Genomic DNA, 6000 nt, shown 5'->3' with positions numbered 1-6000 from the left:
CAGAAGGAGGAGTCTTGTGATTTATGGGATGATGTGCGGAGCTTTAACCGGTGCAGTACAGGGAGATGGTTTTCCTCTGAAATTTGTGCTTGGAGCAAACACCCAAATCCTGGTTTTAGTATACTTCATTTCCATATGATCACTTCCCCAGAGAGGTCTTTAGATTTTGCTGGGTGACTGCATCATCCTCTCTTATAAAGAGTGAAGTCATCAGGAATTGCTCCAGCTCATATCCTGTCCCAGTGCCAACTCTGCATCAATACAATTGCAGAATCCCAGCACTTTCCTGAAGTGCCTCAGAGGGTGCAAAACCCACCGGTTTTCTCTCTCCATTCTCACAAGAGCAGCGGGTGCTGGAGGAGCTTTGTGTGTTTTGCTAGAGTATCATTTGAGTTTTGGTTCACAGTTGCTATTCGAGTTTTACAAGTTCATAGCAGCGAAGTCCAAAAAAGCTACTCAGCTTTCTGCCCACGGCAAAAGGTGGAGAAATCTGTGGTGAGATGAAGACCTTGGTCTTGGCAGGACCACACAGATTTCTGAGCTGTTGACTTGCTTCAAGCTCTCAAGTGGAGTCTAGAGATCACACCCTAGAGATTGGGAGAGGAAAAACAACTCAAGGGTTATGAAGTGGCAAGATTCTTAAAAACAGCTTTGGGAAAAAAACATATTCTTCCTATGGTGTGGCCAGCAGGACCAGGGCAGTGACCGTCCCACTGTGCTGGGCAATGGGGAGGCCAAAGCTCGAATCCTGGGGTCAGTTTTGGGCCCCTCACGCCAAGAAAGCCCTTGAGGTGCTGGAGCGAGTTGAGAGAAGGGAACGGAGCTGGGGAAGGGGCTGGAGCACAAGTGTGATGGGAGCGGCTGAGGGAGCTGGGGGTTCAGCTGGAGAACAGGAGCTGAGGGGAGACCTTCTGATCTCTGAACTGCCTGAAAGGAGCTTGGAGCATGGAGGCTGTTGGTCTCTGCTCCCAAGTAACAAGTGACAGGACAAGAGGAAACGACGTCAAGTTGAACCAGGGAGGTTTAGATTGGATATTAGAAAAGATTCTTCCCAAAAAGGGTTGTCAGGCATTGGAACAGGCTGCCCAGGGCAGTGGTGGAGTCACCATCCCTGGAGGGGTTTAAAAGATGCATGGATGAGGTTCTTAGGGACGTGGTTTAGTGTCAGTGTTAGGTTAAAGGTTGGACTCGATGATCTTGAAAGTCTTTTCCAAGCAAAATGATTCTATAATTCTACAGGAGGAATAAGAAGCAGGAGAAAAGCCAGGATAGGGTTAGTCATCCTCCTGGGGAAGATCCTGTTTTCTATACAGCTGAGGTTGTCATGCAGCATGTGCCACCTAAAGCATCCTTGCAAAATCTCCAGCACCTGCTTTAGGCATCCCCAACGTTAGCTGGTTTATGTTGTAAACCGAATGCAGCGCTGGAGGAAGCGTCTGCACCTGCTGGGAGATGGGAAGTGTTAAAGCACCAGCCTTCAGCCCTGCTGGAGCAGGGCAGCGGGGTGTCCTGCACAGGAGACACGGTCTGGTGGGAGCAGAGCTTCGGTCCCCCATCCCCTGCTGCCCACGTCTATGGGGCTGAAAGCTGAGAGTGTGCTAATGCTGTCTGGATAGAAGACATAAGGCTGTGCTCTCACATTTCTATGCTAAAAGGAATGAAATGCAGCATGGATCCCCGTGCCTTGGGATTTCCCAATTTCCTGATGCTAAAAAGAAAAGGAAAATAAAGGAAATGCCGTAAAGCTGCGATCATGAGTTCAGCAGGGATCAGAAATCAGAGGCAGCAGATATGAGAGGAAAAATCTGCAGAAGTCTGCACACTATCCCTTCTCCAATTAATTGCAACGTTTCCTTTGGCTTTCGCCTCTCTGATCTTCCGTTGATGCTTTTCCACCTCAATGTCTATTTTTCCCCCCATGAAAGGAGGACTTTGCTTACTGATCTGGAAAGCTGTGGGGTTGCTCCTGTGCGCAGAAAACCACGAGCAACGAGCAGCCCCATCTGACACAGACAGCAAGATCACTAAAGAGCACAGCTCACTACGGGATCACATTTGCGTTTATTGTCAGCTACTGCATAATTCAAGGTAAGGCATCAAACACAGGCACATAGACAGGGACTCTGTCACGTTTCTCTCTCTTGAAGAATAAAAAAGTGGAAGATTTTAGGCTTGCTCACATTTTTTCAGCAGTTAGAAGTCCTGCAGACTTTACTCAATTTTCTCTTCCTCACCACTAACTTGCTGAGTGGCATCTTGAGTGACACAAGATTTTTTGCAGTAAACAGCAGGTAAAATCATCCTGGACATTCAAGGCAAACAGCACATCTAACGCATTGGCCTGCAGAAAGAGAAAGGTGATATTACCATCCTAAGTGGTCAAAGAAAGTTTCAGAGTTCACAGATCCTTCGGTGAGGAGGAAAAAGGAGCAGCAACTCCTTTGTTACTCCTGACACAAGACATGAATATCTATGATTATGTCTAGAGTTGCCCAGGGGTTAAGGCCTGTAAGCATTGGAGCTGGCTGATGTTATAAGCAACTCATATATTTCTGCATCTTTGAAAAATCCTATCATCCTCCGTGCTGCAAAAATGTCACTGCAGTCCTTTGAGGAAAAGGTTCGTTTTCAAGCTCACTCTGCAAATGCTTAACAGGCACAGATGAGAGACTTCCCATGAGATCTGTCTCCTCTCGCACACAGGCCAGTTATTCAATTGACCAATACCTCAGAATACCCACAAACATCTCTCACGCGTTACTCCGAGCACCAGCACTCCTACCTCCTTAGCTCAAACAGTCGTTTCTGCAGAAAAAATGCAGCAAGCCAACCTTCAGAAAAAGGGAAAGCAGGTGTATTTATCTACTAAACTACATCGCAGGTGAAAAACACCTGCTTGAGATGTGGTTTTGGACCAAAGGAGGACAGAGATGAGGTTCATATATTAAATACACAGTCAAGTATCCTGGCAAGGAGCTGCCTGACCAGCTGGACATCACAAAAGTCCCTGCTATAGCCATAACCAGAAGTTAGTGGTGGTGTGTGAGCAACGTTCTGCACGAATTGCTTTGTTCTACCACGGTCACACAGCACCAGGTTTGCCTGTGGTTGGTCCCACAATATGAATCAACACGGAATATCCATTTTTAAGATAAGCTCTCCTAAAAATGTCCGGATCTGGTGTACAGGATTCAAGAGAAACCAGTGCTGGAGCCTTGGACAGCAGAAGCTTCTCTTTGCAGAGCAGATGCAAGGACCGCTCCATATTTCTGCTGTCTTGCCATCTCCATCATCCTCTGGAGAAATATGCTGCCCATCGATGCCTCCCTGTCAATGGGTTTAGTCTGGCACTGACCTCAAAGCCTTCACACTTCTGAAAGTCCATGAGGGGTTTCAAACGAGAGAGCAGAGAGGACATGAAAAAAATAATGAAGTCTCACATAAACCAAACAGATTGGAAGATACAGGCTCTGGGGCTGCTCTTTAACTGCTGTGCAGCTAGAATAAAATCTTCAGTATCACAGGGCAAGAGGCAAGTCCTTTATTAGAAGTCTTGCCCACACGACACACCAAAAAACCTTCCAAGCCCAGGCGCTAATCTCACCATCTATGAAAAGCTCACCTCTTCCACAGCTCCACGCAGCAGAAAGCCAAATCTGCTGGCTGGCAGATCCAGAATTTCACATAAAGCTCAATTCTTTCCTCTGGCACAGGGGGGAAGCCCCAGCTCAGCTGACTGCAACCAAGCTGGAGTTTGGCCAGCGAGTGGATGTAGAAGCGCTGGTGCACCAACCCACCACGGTGCCTGTCTCTCTTGAAGGGTCCCCTAGAAATGCAAAATGAGGTTTAGAAATCCAAACAGCACCTGCAAAAACACAGGAGTTTCCAAAGCAGTAAATAAACCCTCCAGCTGCAGAGAAGCCTTATACTCTTACTGCTCAGCTGACGGCAAATTAACAGACACCGCACCAATAACGCAATCAATCCTCTGTTAAGGAGAACTGACTGCCTCATCACCTGAAGGCATGGATCCTCCTAAGGAGTCAATCACAGAATAGTTTCGGTTGGAAGGACCTTCCAAGCTCATCCAGTGCCCCCCCTGCCATGAGCAGGGACATCTGCACCAGCTCAGGTTGCTCAGAGCCCCGTTCAGCCTGGCCGGGGATGTCTCCAGGGATGGTTCATCCACCACCTCTCTGGCCAACCTGGGCCAGTGGTGGTGAAACACCCTCAGTGTAAAAAATTTCTTCCTCATGTCTGGCCTGACTCTTCCCTTCTTTAGTTTATAAAACCACCACCCCCTTGTCCTGTTGCAATAGACCCTGCTAAAAAGTCTGTCTCCTTTTTTCTTATAGGCCCCTAAACTACGTGGGGTTACAATGCGCATTTTCTCCTGCACAGAAGAGTAAAATACCCCAAACACACTCTGACAAACCTACCACAGGAACTTGATTTCAGGTAAGCACCTCAAAAGGTGCAACACACAGATTACATCTCCTTTCCTCAGCTGAATTCACTTCAGAGTCCAAAGTTCAGGGCTAAGAGCACTTACTGTTTTCTGCTGTTGAAATAAAAAGCAACTCAACAAGGAATGTGGGTTTTGGTTGCATTGTTGAAAATATAGGGCAACTGGGTGTAATCCCAACTCTCTCACAAGCTTTTGCATGACCTTGGGCAAGACATTTTTCACATCTGCCCCCTTCCCTCTTACTGTGGCTATTCAGACAGTTCTTTGAAGCAACAGCTCTCACCTTTCATATAATACTGGCACAGCAAGCTTAGATTTTTGACAATAGTAATGTTAAAAATGTTCCCTACAAGCTCCATCTCATCAGATTTCTTTAGTCTGACACTGAGCAGGCAAGTGATAAACTGACAGCTGAAATTCAACATAGGTTAATCGCAGAACAGTGCACATGAAAAAAATATAATCATAACCTATGCACAGAACGATGGGCTCTGAAATAGCTGGTACCACTCAGGAACGAAACCTTGGGGTTATAACAACTACAGAAGCGCCAAGCCAACACATCCTTACTGTTAAAATAGCAGCCAGCGCTACAAATTAGGAAGATAACGAAGCAGCCAACGGTTATGCCGCTATGCAAATCCCTGTTCTTAAGACTTCAGGGTTGATCACGCACCGGGGATGACACCTCATTCAGCTCCAGGCCAACACGTCCTACACGTCCCTCTCGGCTTCAGGACACGACCAAATCTCTCTAAAGTAGGCACCTAATCTAGATTCCCAGAAGTAACAAATAGTTCATACTTAGCCCGAGACGAGATTCAGTTATTCAGCACATTGGAGAATCAGAGTATTTACATGGGTACTTAAAACAAGGAATTAAAGCTTCACTTCAGGAAATCAGGCCTGAAAAATACCAAACGCTTCATCTGAAGTGGTATAACCAATACCACACTGTCAGTAAGGCAAACATTTTAACAGGCCACCATCCTCTTAATTTTCTGTAAAATCACAACCTTTTAAGGCACCACACAAAGAGAAACAAAAATATTATTGCCTCAAACAATAGTTAAAAGGACATACCTTACAGAAAAAGGTGGGTGCATAATTTCAATTATACAAACAAGTAAAACTTCATAGCTGCAACGAAGAACTCCAGATTAAATGCTGCTGAACCTTTTGAGAAGCTGCTGCTGAATCATAGAGGGAGGTGGAAAAATGAATGTGTAAGCAGGAAGAGCTGGAGGTGTTAAATAACAAGTAATTTGAGAATCTACTAGTAATAGAAATGTCAGTAACAAGTTTCCAGATGAGGTAAGGAGAAATAAATTCAGAAGCAAATTTTTAAAGACATGCAAGATGCAGCCATACCTGAGAAAGTCTGAGCCAATGCATCAAGGCGGGCTCACTGGAAGAATGTGCATTTGCAAAAAAATGCTTCCTACCAAGTACATTATCTGTGACGAGTAAAGTTTGACTAAGAACATCAGTCAGCATGTCTGATCCTCTCCAGGTTTCCACACCTGCGTGTT

General features: G+C 45.9%; 1 long non-coding RNA gene across 1 annotated transcript; it reads right to left on the bottom strand.

Moving 5' to 3' along the window:
• Positions 1 to 2049: 2049 nt before the first annotated feature.
• LOC135998251 (uncharacterized) lies at positions 2050 to 5670 on the bottom strand. The gene is made up of 3 exons (XR_010607528.1): positions 5552 to 5670; positions 3623 to 3826; positions 2050 to 2341 (listed from the first exon to the last, which is right to left on the bottom strand). It is a non-coding gene; the product is annotated as an uncharacterized LOC135998251 (long non-coding RNA).
• Between the last annotated feature and the right edge of the window lie 330 nt (positions 5671 to 6000).

This window comes from Caloenas nicobarica, chromosome 1 (genome assembly GCF_036013445.1).
Source record: "Caloenas nicobarica isolate bCalNic1 chromosome 1, bCalNic1.hap1, whole genome shotgun sequence".
Lineage (NCBI taxonomy): Eukaryota > Metazoa > Chordata > Aves > Columbiformes > Columbidae > Caloenas > Caloenas nicobarica.
The sequence above is the reverse complement of the archived record's forward strand: the minus strand, read 5'-3'. Positions and strand labels throughout refer to the sequence as shown.